The sequence below is a fragment of the Lissotriton helveticus genome, chromosome 6 (genome assembly GCF_964261635.1).
Source record: "Lissotriton helveticus chromosome 6, aLisHel1.1, whole genome shotgun sequence".
NCBI lineage: Eukaryota > Metazoa > Chordata > Amphibia > Caudata > Salamandridae > Lissotriton > Lissotriton helveticus.
The window spans coordinates 430,083,733-430,100,971 of record NC_136067.1 but is presented as its reverse complement, the minus strand read 5'-3'; positions in this window follow the sequence as shown (position 1 = coordinate 430,100,971).

The following is a 17,239-nucleotide window of genomic DNA, read 5'->3' as shown; positions in this document are numbered from 1 at the left end:
CACATTTCTGTGGTGGAAAGTTCTGGAATCTGCGTGGATCAACAAATTTCCACCCACCCAGCGTGCCCCCAGGTCTCCCAAAACAAATGGTACCTCACTTGCGTGGATAGACATAGTGGCTGCAACAGGAAACGGTTAAAATCTTACGGTGGTGAATTTACATTACCTTATTGCAAAACTACCTTGATTTTGGGGGGGGCATCTGAGTTTGTGGCCCGGGGCTCGGTGGTATTCTTTGCAAAGTATTAAACCCAAACAGTTCTGAAAACTAGACACCCGGGGGAGTCCAGGGAGGTATGGCATGCGTGGGTCCCCCAATGTTTTCTTACCCAGAACTCCTTGCAAACCTTAAAATTAGGTAAAAATAGCACTTTTCCAAACTTTTTGGCGTGGGATCGCCGTGCCGGCAAAAAAGTCTTACAACCCTGCGTTCCCTTTGTTCTCCCGAGTAAAAGGATACATCACTTGTGTGGGTGCCCCAAAGCAGAACACGCCAAAAATGAATTTTGAAAAAAGTAGTTTTTTGTCATATTCAAGTTTTACAAACTAAGCCCCCCAGCCTGAGTCACATGCCTTTGGCCCACCCACACAAGTGAGGTATCATTTTACTCGGGAGAACAAGGGAAACTCTGGGTGGTAGGACATTTGTGCCGGCAGCGAGATCCCACCCAAAAAAGTACGGAAAAGTGGGTTTTTTGACCAAAATTTAAGGTTTGCAGGGGTTTCTGGGTAGGAAAACATTGGGGGACCCACGCATGCCATACCTCCCTGGACTCCCCCGGGTGTCTAGTTCTCAGAACTGTTTGGGTTGGGTAGTTTCCAAAGATACCCGCCAAGCCCCGGGCCAAAAGCTCAGGTGACCCCCTCAAAAAATAAGATTATTTGGCTAAAGGTAATTTTTGGGTCTCCACAGTATGAATTGGGCCTTTTCCTAAAGCAGCCACTATGCCTACCCACGCAAGTGAGGTACCATTTTTATCGGAAGACCTTGGGGAACGCTGGGTGGGAGGTAATTTGTGTGAGCGCAGTGATGCCACGCTTTCCCACACTAAACGTGTGAAAAAACTGATTTTTTCCAAGCAAAAAATGAGGTTTGCAAGGGATTCTGGGTAAAGGAACGTTGGAGGATCCACGCAAGCCATACCTCCTTGGAAGCCCTCGGGTGTCTACTTTTCAGAAATGTGTGGGTTTGGTAGGTTTCCCTAGATGGCTGTCTGGCACGGGGCCAAAAACCCAGGTAACCCCTCTTGCAAAAGCTGGTGGACTTGACATTGTCACCATTGTTAAATTCACCAGCTTTTGCAAGAGGGGTTACCTGGGTTTCTGGCCCCGTGCGAGACAGCCATCTATGGAAACCTACCAAACCCACACATTTCTGAAAAGTAGACACCCGGGGGCTTCCAAGGAGGTATGGCTTGCGTGGATCCTCCAACGTTCCTTTACCCAGAATCCCTTGCAAACCTCAATTTTAGCAGAAAAAAATTAATTTTTTCACACGTTGTAGTCTGGGAAAGCGTGGCATCACTGGGCTCACACAAATTACCTCCCACCCAGCGTTCCCCCAGGTCTCCCGATAAAAACGGTACCTCACTTGCGTGGGTAGCCATAGTGGCTGCAACAGGAAAAGGTCCAAATCGTACGGTGGTGAATTTAAAATACCCTGAAGCAATATAACTTTGATTTTGGGGGGGTGGCACCTGAGTTTTTGGCCCGGGGCTGGGTGGTATTCTTTGGAAAGTAGCAAACCCAAACAGTTCTGAAAACTAGACACCCGGGAGAGTTCAGGGAGGTATGGCATGCGTGGGTCCCCCAATGTTTTCCTACCCAGAACTCCTTGCAAACCTTTAAATTAGGTAAAAATAGCACTTTTCCAAACTTTTTGGCGTGGGATCGCCGTGCCGGCAAAAATGTCATACCACCCTGCGTTCCCCTTGTTCTCCCGAGTAAAAGGATACCACACCTTAACAGAGTTACTAAAAAGTCAAACATTCAAGCACGGCTATCTATTCCTAAAAAGACACACACATACAGGTTGGATTTGGCACGAGGGCGAGTGATGGTTCAGTACATAAAATTTTATTAACAAGATATTTCAAAAAAATGAAATGCTCTGTCAATAAATAAATGCATTTAAACCGAACCAGTGACTCGCAACTCGTGAGCTGTAAAGCCACGACAAGGCACCAACCGCTTTACAGGCCATTCACGCACCTTTCATACCTGATACAAACCAGACCATTGACACCATCCGAATGGAAAAGCAACACATTACAACAATCACAATAAGAGACAAGGTACACCCTACTGCAGAAAGAGAAAAAAAACAATTATTACTGCACACCCATCTAATCCGCAAGCACACACACATACTGGTTGGATTTGGCACGAGGGTGAGTGATGATTCAGTACATACAATTGAATACGCAAGTAATTTCATCAAAATTGAAATACACTGCGTATAATTGAAAGTATGATAAACTGAACCACTGACTCACAGCTCGTGAGCTGTAAAGCCACGTCAAGGCACCAACCTCTTTACAGGCCATTCATACACCTTTCGTACGCGAGACACATACAAAACATTCACACCGCCAGCCGCGGACCCATCACATTTCAACACTCACACCAGCAAACAGCGCCATTCAAGGGCCCATCACTTTCACACGCCCACATTTCTGACACTGCAACTACACAAAATGATGGACTGTGTGGAGTGTCACTCAACTAGCAGTGTGTGTAGTGACCAACAGAAAGTAACTACTCACACACCGCCTGCCGAGCGCCAGTCCACCCACACCACCATCCAAGCACCAGACCATGCACACCGCCAGCCAAACACCACTCAGCGCACACCGACAGCCAAGTACCACTCCACACACACCACCAGCCAAGCATCACTCCACGCACACCACCAGCCAAGCGCCACTCCACAAACACAACACCAGCCAAGCACCACACCACACACACCTCCAGCCAAGCACCACTCCACACACACCGCCAGCCAAGCACCACTCCACTCACACCGCCAGCCAAGCACCTAACCATGCAATCCGCCAGCCCAGCAAAAATCCACGCACCCCCAGCACAACTCCAATCCATACACTATGCCAGCCAAGCACCAGACCACGCACACCACCAGCCAAGCGCCATCCACTCACACCACTAGCCAAGCACCTAACCATGCACTCCGCCAGCCAAGCAAAAATCCACTCACCCCCCCAGCACAACTCCAATCCATGCACTATGCCAGCCAAGCACCAGACCACGCACACCACCAGCCAAGCGCCATCCACTCACACCACCAGCCAAGCACCTAACCATGCACTCCGCCAGCCAAGCAAAAATCCACTCACCCTCCCAGCACAACTCCAATCCATGCACTATGCCAGCCAAGCACCAGACCACGCACACCACCAGCCAAGCGCCAGTCCACACACACCAACAATCAAAGCACAATCCTGCACACACCACCATCGAAATTAGAATTTTTTAAAGAAATACCACAAATCAAATGAAGAAACCTACAAATCTGCTAACACACATTCAAAAACTAAATGCTTTGCACTAATACAAACCTTAAAGCAGACTAAAAAATATTACAGAAAACAGACCAGACAGTACACTTACAAGCTCAATGAAACTCCCAAAACTTCTTTTGTGTGTGGTACGATTTAAAACAAGCTGGCACACACAATCCAGGATTTGAAGGACAGTCAGGACAGTACACACGAGACTCCCTCCGCACTTCTCTTTGCCAACAGACTCTACATCTTTTAGTGGGATGGTCTTTTGCAGTTGTGGGAGGAATGTATTCTGGAAAGTGGCGATCTTTCAGTCTAGCCACTTCCTCCACCACTCCAAATCTTGGCACACTTGCCTGTTCCACTAGTACAAGGCTGCCTATTAAAGTCTCCTGAAACTTAACAAAAGGCATCTTTGACTCAGGACAAGATTTCTGGAAAACAACAAAAGCATTAAAGGATGCCAAGTGGAAAAGATGGATAGCCAACTTCTTGTACCAAACGTAAGCCTTTCGAAGAGCAGCATAAGGTTCCAACCTCTGATCTACTCTGTCAACACCACCCATGTACTTATTGTACTGTAAAATGCACACAGGTTTACGCACTTCAGCACTCTCACCCCGAACAGGCAGAGCTTCAGTGCTTTCGTCATGGATAGTAGTCAGCATGTACACATCTCTCCTGTCTGAAAACTTCACAGCTAGAAGCTTCCCACATCGCAATGCAGTAGACTGTCCCCACACAAGCCTTTTGCAAACAAGTTCTATTGGGAAACCTTTCCGGTTACTGCGTATCGTGCCACAAGCAACAGTGCCCACTTTGGCCAATTCCTTGAACAAACGCACACTAGTGTAGAAGTTATCTACATATAAATGGTGGCCTTTGTTAAATAATCGTCTACCTAGTTCCCACACAATTTTCTCAGTCACTCCAAAAGTGGACGGACAAGCAGAAGTGTTAATGCTGGAATCCTTACCGGTGTACACCCTGAAATTATAAACATATCCAGTATCACTGTCACACAGCATATACAGTTTGATTCCATAGCGTGCCCTCTTACTAGGAATGTATTGCCTAAAAACCAAGCGGCCCTTGAACAATACCAAAGACTGGTCCACAGCTATTTCTTTTCCAGGTGCAAAGATCTCAGGAAAACGATCAACAAAGTGATCAAGGACAGGTCGAATCTTAAAAAGACGGTCACAATCAGGGTGATCGCGTGGCAACGCTAAATCATTATCAACAAAATGCATCATGCGAAGAAGAAGCATATATCGATCACGAGTCATAACTGCTGGAAATATAGATGTTGCCATCAAGGGACTAGTGGACCAATAAGAAGACATTGATGGCTTCCTTAGCAAGCCCATCAAAAAAGTTAATCCCAAAAACTTCTTCATCTCTTCAACATATGTGGGAGACCAATGGGTAGCTCTAGAATGGGGCTTAAGGCTGGCACTGTGGTCCCTCAAATACTGCTCTGCATACAAATTAGTTTGCTCCACAATCTCTTGCAAAAACTCATCGTCAAAAAACAACTGAAAAAATTGAATTGGCAAAAAATTGTCAGTATTCACTCTACACCCTGGAACACCAGTGAAGTCTGGCAATTCCGGCTGCACCATGCCAGGGGCAACCCAGACGTCATCACTAACATCGGGAGAAGAAGCCACCCTAGCCTGCAGCCCAGATGCCTCTTGCTGCACTACATCAACGGGAACACTAGCATCCCCAGATGCCTCTTGCATCACTACACCAACAGGAATACTACCATCCCCAGATACATTTTGCATCTCTACACCAACAGGAGAACTCACATCTCCAGCTGCCTCTTGCATCTCAACATCAACAGAAGAACTCGCATCCCCAGATGCCACTTGCTGCTCAACAACAACAGAAAGACTAGCAGCACCAGATGCCTCATGCTGCTCTACACCAGGAAGACTAGCAGCACCAGATAACCCTCGGCGCACCACAGCAATGTGAAACCTTTTGGGCGCAGCCTTTACCACACTTGCCTCTTCCCGACGAGAAAAAAAGGGAAACCTTGAGGACCTAGGCTGCCGCTCAGATGGCTCTTGCCTCTCTACCGGCACATCAATGTCCCTCTCTACCACAGGCACTTCATCAGCACTAGAAGAAGAATCATCATCCGATGATACCATGCGAAGAGAAAACTCACTGCCTGAATCTTCTGCACCTACCTCATGCTCCGAATCGGAGTCAGTGTCTGGACCATGGTCAGAGGAAGACTCAAAAAGCAAACTAACAACCTGCTTAGCAGTCATCCCTCGAGCAGCCATTATCCTTACAAAGCAAGAAGACTACACACACAAGTGAACAACAACCTACACTGTGCAGAGTAAGAAGTAAACAAGGTAGAGTCTTCACACAAAAATCAATACACTCAAAAACAATTCAAATCTAACCAAATATAAGAACACTCACCAGCACCTACTCTGCTGAAACACAGCAAAAAGAAAGGAAATCCCACTGGAAAGAAAAAAAAAGTATAGATTAGACAAAGTACACATCAAGCAGCAATACAAAAAAAAAAGTTAACAATCAAGAAACACAAAGCCACACAAACAGCAATAACTACACTTTTCATAAAAACAAATTCATCTAGGGAAAGTAGTACAAAAAACATTTACTTACCAAGCACATGCAACTACACAAGCTGCAAAACCAGCATTAACTGAACCACAACCTACACCAATACAAACAGCAAAAGCCTGAATCAAAAACAAAGAAGAAAAAAAAAATTAATACTACATTTCACAAACAACATAACAAATGAATAAACAACACACAAATTTACCCCCAAAATCACATCCACACAGATGGGCCATCAAAAAGGGCAAAACGGACAAAAGTACCGGTTGATTTGCCCACCGGGGGGGCAGAAAATCTAAATTTAAAATCCGACCCACCTGGAAGCGACCCTTGCCCAAGGGGTCACTTCCTACAATCTAAAATAAAATCCCTGGTGCTAGTGGGGGCATTTCCACCGCACAATCGCAATGCTGTGCGCGACCGTGAGGCAGAAATGCCCTGCAAAGAGACATCAGGAGAGAGGAAATTCACTTGCCTCTCCCCTGATGCCTCTTTGCAGCCCCAAACCCCCCAAATATCTCAAAACCAACCTAACACCTCCAGGCGCAGGAAGCAAATGGCTTCCCGACCGCCTGGGAATCCCAGAAGATGTTGGCGCGTGCTGTGCGCGCTGACGTCATCAGGGATTCTCATGGGGAGGGGGGCAGCAGAATTACTGTGGATAACTGTGATGCTGGACAGAGGCACTTGCATCCTTGATTTTCACAAGCGCAATCCAAAAACAGTTCCTATGACCAGGAGCTTCTTTCTCCCCATCTGCTGCTCTCATCAGTCTCTGACCATTTATACACATAAGAGGCATGTGAACTCACACAGAAGACCCCCGTTTGGCCACGCCCACCAACTAGCGGAGTGCACCATCTTTCCTAAATTTACCCACTATGATGGACAGCTCACTCAAGGGACCTGTGCACACATCGGTGCGATGGCATAGTAACACACACGGTCACTAGAGACAAAGCAAGCGCTCGAGTTGCAGCACAAATTCAGGAAAACATTCATCAGCCCAAAAACATTTGTGACCTTCCCACTATGATGGACAGCTCACACAAGGGAGCCCTGCGCACATCTGTGCGATTGCATAGTAACGCACACATGGACACTGGAGACAAAGATGGCGCTCGAGTTGCAGCACAAATTCAGGAAAACAATCATCAGCCCAAAAACATTTGTGAGCTTCCCACTATGATGGACAGCTCACTCAAGGGACCCCTGCGCACATCGGTGCAATGGCATAATAACACACACAAAGGTCACTAGAGACAAAGCAGGTGATCGAGTTGCAGCACAAATTCAGGAAAACATTCATCAGCCCAAAAACATTTGTGACCTTTCCACTATGATGGACAGCTCACACAAAGGACCCTGCGCACATCTGTGCAATTGCATAGTAACGCACACATGGTCACTGGAGACAAAGATGGCGCTCGAGTTGCAGCACAAATTCAGGAAAACAATCATCAGCCCAAAAACATTTGTGAGCTTCCCACTATGATGGACAGCTCACTCAAGGGACCCATTCGCACATCGCTGCAATGGCATAGTAACACACACATGGTCACTGGAGACAAAGCATGTGTTCGAATTGCAGCACAAATACAAAAAAACATTCATCAGCCCAAAAACACTAGTGAGCTTTGCCTAGGCAGGACAGGTGTGTTTTTTAGCCACTTCAGATAAACACAAAGTAAAAGTAATGAAGGACAGAGGCACTTGCATCCTTGATTGAAATGAGCACTATAATTTCGTTTTCAAAATGACCCCCATCAGCTTTTTTTTTTTTAAACGCCCATTTGCAAACCTAAGAGGGACAAAAACACTTCAAAGATAATGTTCCCCCAAAAAGGGGAGCGACCCTTCCCCAAGGGGCCGCTCCCCGAACAACGAAATTGGAAAATAAAAATAAAAAAATTTAAAACCCCAGCATTCCAGCTGCACGATCGCACGATCGTGCAGCAGGAATGCTCTAAAGTTGAATCGAGGGGAAGGAAAAGCCTTTCCTTTCCCTCGATGAAAATTTCAAACCAATCCCCCCCGCCCCAGCCGCAAAACGAACCTCTTTTTGGAACGACGCGAAGGAAGCAAATAGCTTCCCTGCGCGTCGGTAAACAAAAGGAACCTCCAGTGACGTCAGCACGCCTCGCGCGCTGACGTCATTGATGACGCGGGCAGAAAAGAAGAAAATCGGGCAGACTCGGGGGGAGCGCTGGCGCTTCCCCCGAGGGTGGGGCTCATGACGAGCTGGGCTCGTCATCAGCGTGCGAGCGCCCTGCTCCATGACGAGCCCAGCTCGTCATCAGCCCCGAAGGGGTTAAGGCTATGCATGTTCAACAGGACCCTTATGGGAGGTTTGTGGTGGTAGAGGGGACCCTGGATGGGTGCAGTATCTGCATTGTAAATGTGTATGGCCCGAACAGTGACGATGGTGGGTTTTGAGCCGAGTTCTGGGACAGCTGGATCTGGACCCGGATACAGAATTGGTGGTGGCAGGGGACTTTAACTGTGCCTTGGATGGGGAGCTCGAACGATTCCCCCCAAAACTGGATGCCAAACCTAGAGTTAGAGAAGCGATGGGTCAAATGCTGCATAATTATGGCTTACTGGACGTGTGGCGCCACCGTAACCCTAGTCGTAGACTGTACCCGTGTCACACACCTCCTGCCAATACCTATAGTAGACTAGACTACTTCTTCATTCAAACGAAGGCGTTATACCGGGTGACAGAGATGCAATACCTAGATCGTTATCTGTCCAATCATTCCCAGCTCCTAATTGCTTATTCGCTGGCCCGGCCGAGATCTAAGGTACCGCTTTGGCGGCTTAATATTGAAGCCTTTGAAGACCCGATCTATAAAGACGCCATTGCAAATGGGTTGAGCGAATTTATGGAGGTCAACTGGGGCTGCGCTAGCACTAGGGCAACCGAGCGGGACGCCATGAAGGTGGTGGTTCGGGGGATATGTATGTCCACAGAGGTGGGGGTTAAAAAAATGCTGGAGCGTGATCTACGCCGGCAGGAGGAACGATTGGCGAATAGTGAGAGGTCGGCGGAGTGGGAAGACGTGAGGCGGCAGATAGGGGCCTTATGGGACTCACTAGGCAAATATGTTAGAACTGCGAGTAGGCGTCGCTGGTATACGGAAGGGGATAAGGCAGGGCGGCTGTGGCGCGCCTGATTAGGGCAGAGACTCAGCCTCACCCAATCCTGGCACTTAAAAATGACATTGGACAGATGGTGTATGCCCAACATGATATAAACAATGTATTTGTGGCCCATTTACGTAACATATACTCCGGGACACAGTCACCCACGACCTGAGGCTGTGGAAACCTATCTGGCGGGGGTGGCATTGCCTAGTATAGACGCGGACAGTCAGGAAGCTCTGGGGGGCCCCTTTAATGGGGAAGAAATAATGGTGGCTATCGCCCACCTAAAGACGGCAAAGTCCCCAGAAATGGATGGCATGGCCGCCGAGCTCTATAAGGAGTGTGGCAATGTGCTGGTCCCAAAGCTCTCAGAGATTACAGTGGAGACCGAGGAACGCGGCCTGCTCCCAGATTCCACGAGGGAAGCACTGATTGTGATGATCCCTAAACCTGGGAAGGACCCTCTCCTCCCAGACTCCTATAGGCCCATCTCTATGCTAAATGTCGATCTCAAAATTATCAGCCAGGTGTTGGCTTCTAGGCTCCCCTCCTATCTTCAATGATGACCAGCCCGGGTTCATACCGGGCAGGAATGCGCTGCGGAATATCCGCCGCCTGGCACACATTATGCAATCTTTGGAGGGACGGGCCCAACAGAGCATACTGGTGTTTCTAGATATCGAACAGGCTTTGATTCGATCTGATGGGATAACCTCTGGCAAGTCCTGCTGAAGATGGGCCTGGAGGAGGGGTTTGTAAACTGGATTAAACTATTATATGCTCGTCCGATGTCAAGGGTCCATACGGGCCGGTACGTGTCAGACGCATTTTCTATAGCGAGGGGGAAGCGGCAGGGATGCCCGCTTTCCCCCTTGTTGTTTGCTCTGGCAATGGAGCCGTTGGCCTGTCATGTGCCCAATATACTTATAGGAGAAGGCATACATGTGGGGGATTCGGAGCATGTGGGGTCAATGTACGCTGATGTTGCGCTAATATACCTGAATCGACCAACCCAGTCATTACCAACATTGCTAACGGCGCTGGCCCAATTCGCGGATGTCTCCGGGCTTTATATTACCAGAACAAAGTCACAGCTCTACGCGCTTGGAACGGAGATCAATTGGGGGGTAGGATCGACAGCCGGTGCAGGAGCTTCCTTGGGCGGAGGACACGGTCCGTTACCTAGGGATATGGGTCTCCAGGTCCGAGGCAGAGTTTTATCAGCGCAACATGGAGAGGATAATCCGGGGGCTGCAGGGTAGTATTTCCTTTTGGAACACCCTTAACCTCTCCTTGATGCGGAAGATTGTACTAATAAAAATGGTGGTCCTGCCCAGATGCCTCTATACTATGCAAGGCTCCTTCTTTGAAATTCCGCACCGGGTATTTAGGGAACTCGATACGCTGCTGGTCCAATTATTATGGAATGGAAAGCGTTGCAGGGTCAGTTTGGAAGTTTTGAAATGTAGTTGGAGTAAGGAGGGTTTAGAGCTCCCTGACTTGGAACTCTATTACTTTGCATCGCAATTGCAGTATGCCATAGCCTGCCTGGATGCGGATCCCTCTTGGGAGCGATCCCTGCTGGCAGGTACGTACGGGGACCGACACTCGGGGCGATGTTGAGGCATGTTGGGGGACTCTCAGTCCACGGTCCACCATTGGTGCGACTGGGGGCTTCAATTTGGAATCGAGTGGTCTGTAGAATAATTAAGGAGCGATCCTTCGTCCCGGAGGCGGACTTCTGGCAGATGCCGCATTTTGCGCAGGTTGACCGGGGGATGTCTACGGAGGCCTGGAAGGCGGGGGGCTGCCTGATGTTGTCGGATCTTTACCCGGACGGTGAATTTATCACTTATCTGGAGTTGGTCTCCGCCTTTGAGTTGGGAGCAGGGCAGTATTTACAATATGACAAAATAGCAGCAACGGCACAGCAATTATGGCCCACATATCCGGAGGCCCCAGGGCACACCCAAACCCTAGTCACTATGATCGCTATGGCGGGAGGGCAAAAGTGTGTCACGCACCTCTACAGGGCGTTGAGGGACGATAAAAAGAACGGCCCCCTAAAAATAGAAGAAAAATGGCAGGAGGTGTGTCTACAGGAGGTCACAACACGATATTGGAAAAAGATACACGAGAGTGTGCGCAAGGTGTTGGTGAACAATCGCTTCAAACAAATGCAGTACAACATAATTCATATGACATACCTCTCACCTAGGAGGCTGCACGCCATTGATAGCTCTAGAGACCCTCACTGCCCCAGATGTCGCAACGGTCCGGCAGATTTTCTGCATATGGTGTGGACGTGCCCAATGATTCAGACGTATTGGGGGGTGGTTCTTGAAGATCTGACCCGGATAACGGGATGGACAATAGCATTGGATCCGCGCGCTTGTCTCCTAGTCCTGATTCCTCGGGACCCGAAGCGCAAGATAAGCAGGTGATTCCTGATCCTGGGTCTAGTTATAGCCAAGAGGCGTATAGCAATCCACTGTTTAGCTCAGCAGGGACCGCTTTTGGCTAAATGGAGGTCGGATCTACGGGAATGGGCCCTAGCAGAGGAGGGGCACATGAGATGCACCAGGAGGGATGGCAAACTGCCCGAGGTGTTACTGGAATGGGGAGTGATGATGCAGGAGATAGCGGGACAGGCCTCCCAGATCACTATAGACAGCTCGGCTGGGACGCCCGATGTAGAGGGAGAGGCCCAGGTTAGGGGTGCGAGATTCAGAATGGCCCATATGATTATTGAAATACATGGACCTCGAGTTATATGGACCCAGCAGAGAGAGGGAGGGTACCAGGGGGCTGTTGGGGTGGGGGGGAGGGGTAGAGTTTTTCTACAATTGGGTTTGGTTTCGATTATGTTTACGAACAGACACACCAAACGATGCTATTGAAGATAGTAGACGCTCCACGGATGTGAACGTAGACATTATTGTTAACATGCATTTGAACTGTTTTGGTCCTCACCTCGGCTGAGGTGGACAAAATGTATACCTGTTGTTTTGCAGGAGAGCTGCCGAGATGGAGAAAACCTAATAAAGAAATATTTTTAAAAAAAGAAATATGTTCCATGACTCTAACTCCTGCAAAAAGGAACCTGCAGCTCACCTTTTTTTTTATAACAGATTTTATTGGCATATTTTTCAAATATGGAGCCAATCACTTTGTTACTGCGGAGTTTTGGAAATGTATACACTTATTACCAATCATATATTTGATATAAACATAACTTAACTGAATAACTCCAATGCAGTTGTATATGTCCATTACATATATGATAGATAGATATAAATCATAATTTCAAACATTTTCTCTTCAGCGTATGTGTCTTTTCTGTGCATCGTAACTGCATCTCATCTTTTGACTTCTGACTTTGCTCTTCCAGTTTCCGAGTGGTTTGAGAAAAGGTGGCCATCAAAAAGGAATTGGTGCCAACTTACCGTGCTCCTGTTCCGGGTCTTCAATGTACCCTAACTGTGATTTTGCCACCACTCCCAGGTTGTAAAGACAAGAGCTTTGTCTTCATTGAGCATGTCAAACTACCCCATGTGGCCAATACTTCATAGTATGCCATGGAATAGCAGTTCTTTCCCGCAAGACTTTTCTTTGCAGCCTGTGATCACCACCAATGTTGAAAGGGGAGTCCTCCACCGACAATTTCCCTGATATAATACCTACTTTTAATATAACGTCTTCTACAACAGATAACATTTATAATGATCCATCATTGGCGACTCCATCTGAGTTGGCCTCTATAAATCCTACTGCTGAGTCCCACCCTCCTGTTTTGCAGTTGAGTACCTCCGGGCACTATATGGATCAGGATAATTTTTCTTCCGACATATCTTCTGTTTTGTACACACCACCAGCATGAATTTGGGTTAAAATGCACTTATCTAGTCCCTCCTTGAATATAAGTCTGGATCATCCTCTCCTTGGTTTTCTTGTTCTTGTGGATTGGATTTCTGACTGTTGTTTTCCTACTAATTAACAGCCATTACCACCCGGAACGTTCTGGTACAAAACTGGTCAAGGGGGGTTGGCCCTCCGTTCTTCATCGCATATAATGAAAAGAGACTGCTCCTTCGTCAACATTTCAGCCATTCCAGTGACTGATGGAATTGTTTGGGCTCAAGTTCCCTTTGACATATTCGATCCAACGGAGATCCTGCAGCTACCATATGTGTTCAAAGTTTCTATGGGTGATGTAATAATACCGAGGTTGCAATCGGATGCTTGAGATGTTGATACTGTAAATTCCAGCTTCCTGAATTGTACTGTTTTAGAATCAGAATATCTATACCTTAGCTCTGCCAATTATGCTAAGATGTTCTGCTACCAATATTATGGACATCATTTTCTACACAGAACAGATAAACAGCTTCCCTATTTTAAACTATACCTAATTGGGAAATTGTCCTACTCCCTCTCCAGAAACTTCCAAAAAGCAAAAAGATCAATTTACTTATTTCACGGAATATGATACTTCAGAACCCATGTCATATTATTTTAAATTAACTCCAACACCACCAAAGAAATATATACTTATTCAAACTAAGCTTATATGTATATTACTACTTTTGTCAATCAATTCACCCTAAAAGGTTATGATTTCTGGAAAGCCACTAATGATATGAAATCTATTTGGGGCACAAAATCATGGCAGGTTCAGGGCAGGAAAAGCTTATTATGAGCCCATTTATTTCAAACACAAATGATTTTCCTGCAAACTACTTGTCTGGGCTGGGCTAAAATTAAAGAAATGAATGCCCCGACCATTCCCTCTTTTGCCCACTTTGATATTTGAAAAGGCTTTACTAATTACACCGAAGATCAATTAAATAGTATGATGCAAAACACTGTTTAATTCCTCCTTTTCGAGTCCTGGCGGGTGGTAATTGTGGCCAGTGGACATTAATGGTTGTCATGCTCATTTTCTCAATTCCTCACCTGGGTTTAAATCAAGTAGACCTGATCGTCAATACTTACAGTCAACACCCTCTGGTATTATTACCAGCTATTCTGTAGTGAGGTCATGTCAACAATGGTTGGAACATTCCACACTGTTGGCAGTAAAACAACATCTTTCTCTCCTGTCTGCAGACATGAATTTATCAGATTTTCTTTTGGGTCCATCAAGCGGTGGCCGAGAAAAACGGGGGGGGCCCAAAACGCGTTTTCCCTATTCATTTTCCAATGGGGATTTTGAACACTACTACAGCCCGAAGCACTGAACGGAATTACACAAAATTTGCCCAAAAGCTAGATATGGGTCCAGAAAGCATGCTTTTTGTGATTTGGCAGAAATCCATTCCGACCTTTTCAATATATTAAAGGAGAAACAATATAGATATATAGAGACGCAAATCCATTTCTTTAGACTCCCGTATCATCATTCCCCTTGCTGACATCTAATTGGCTGCTAACACATCTACCAGTAAGTATTGGCAGCCGTTTTGGGACTCGGCTTGAAGCAGAGTCCCCCCAAAAATTAAAAATTTTAAGAAAAGGGGCAGGGTAGGAATACTCTGACCCCTTAAGAGTGGTGGTGGGTTCCCACAGTGATGGAGTCGGGCATAAAAAAGAGATTTATTTTTTTCAATTTTGCAGCGATTTCGCGGAAGGATCCACAGATCTGTGGAAAATTGACAAAAAGGGCACAGGCTCCCGCACTTCTTTTAAAGGAAGACCCCGGGTGGGAAAAATCCCGGGGGCATATCAAAATAAAGGAGGGAGGCGCATGTGGCCCTCATCCTAGGGTTAATGAAACCCTGTGGTCCATTACGGTATAGAGTCAAAATATCGAGTTTTTAATATCGACTAGACATAATATCGAGTAAAAAATATAGAATGGACATAATATCGACTAGACATAAAATAGACTACCAAAATATCGACTAGAAAATTTTAATATCGAATAGAATGGACATAATGTCGAATCAAAAATATAGAATGGACATAATATCGACTAGACATAATATAGACAACAAAAATATCGAATTTAAGGTAAGTTAATATTAATTTTTATTTTTTGTGTAATATAATTCCTTAGCGGGTTGTGGGTTTATAGGGGAATAGGGTGGGAAGTAATTTAATTATAATTAATTAAATATGTTATTTCTTTCTTTATTGTTATTTATTTATAATTAATTGTTAATTAATTATTAATTGGTAATTAATTAAAACATAATTGGTAATTAATTTTAATTGATTAATTGATAAATATGTTAATTTTAGTAATTTATTTTCAGTAGCGGGTTGTGGGTTTATAGGGGAATAGGGTGAGAAGTAATTTAATTATAATTAATTAAATATGTTATTTTATTTATTGTTATTTATTTAGAATGAATTGTTAATTAATTATTAATTGGCAATTATTTTAAATATAATTGGTAATTAATTTTAATTGATTGATTGATAAATAAGTGAATTTTAGTAATTTATTTTCTGTAGCGGGTTTTCTGTAGCTACGCTATCCAATGCTTTCCCTACTGTTGCTCTCTCTGGAGTGGTAATAGTAATTTTTACCCTCTCACTATCCAACGCTTGCCCTACTGTTGCACTCTCTGGAGTTGGAATAGTTATTTTTACTCCTACGCTATCCAACGTTTTCCCTACTGTTGCACTCACTGGAGTGGGAATAGTAATTTTTACCCCTACGCTATCCAACGCTTTCCCTACTGTTGCGCTCACTGGAGTGGGAATAGTCATTTTTAACCTTACGCTATCCAACGCTTTCCCTACTGTTGCTCTCTCTGGAGTGGGAATAGTAATTTTTATCCCTACGCTATCCAACGCTTTCCCTACTGTTGCACTCTCTGGAGTGTGAATAGTAAATTTAAACCTCTCGCTATCCTATGGAAAAAATATTGTATATGTTTTGTTAATAATATATATATATATATATATATATATATATATATATATATATATATATATGTTTTAAAAGTATTTTTTTAAGTTACATTAATTATTTATTAATTTTAAGTTTATTTTAGTATTTTAAGTATCCGGTTTTTCGGTACCCCTAACTCTTTACTGAGCCCCTGCAAGAGCGAGTTTTATAATGTAGAGGGCTGTATAGTGCTCCATCATATTAATAGCATGGAAAATTATTATTATTTTTTCCCTTTTTTTAAATTTTTTTTATTTTTTATTTCCCCCCATTTTTTTCAATCACCCCTTTGTGCAAATTATGCAAATTAACTTAGTATGAGTGTTTAATCTTTCGGGTCCCCTTTTTTTTTTTTTTTTACTTTCCTTTTCTTCTCCTATCTTTACATTATCTTTCCATTATCTTTCCCCTTGCTTCTATACTTCTCCCATTTCCTTATTTCTTTTTCCTGTTCTCCTTATTGTATTCGCCTTCCACCATTGGTTTACTGAAGGAAGACACAAATTCTTCCACTTTTTTTTTTTTATGGGGAGTCATAGGATGAAGGAAAGGACAAGACACAACAAAAAAAGTATATAGTCTGGCTCTCGTTATTTTATCCCGAGCCGCCTTCAGCCCCCTTTGCGGCTCCAAAGGTCGTCAGTAGGTCATCTGCAGCCTGACTGTGTGGATATTAAACATCTTATTATTCATCATAATCTTCAGGGCTGCAGGAAATCTCAGCTGCACTGTAGCGCCTAGATTTCTAAATGCCTCCATCCTCCTACCCAATTCCCATTGTCTATTTAAGGTAGCCCTTGATAGATCCAATCTTATTTGAAAGTTAAAGCCATCTCCTGACAGGGATATTTGCTTAAGTGCTAGGTTCAGAATCTGGTCTTTTAAAGAATAGGTGTGGAAGTTTACCAGTACCTTGCGCGGTTTAGACCTCTGTGTACTCAATCTAAAGGGATCCCTGTGTATACGCTGTATATCTAGAGCTAGTTCCTCTTCTGAGTGATCCAAATTGAGAGATTTTTTTAAGAGTCGGACAATATATGCCTTGATATTTGAG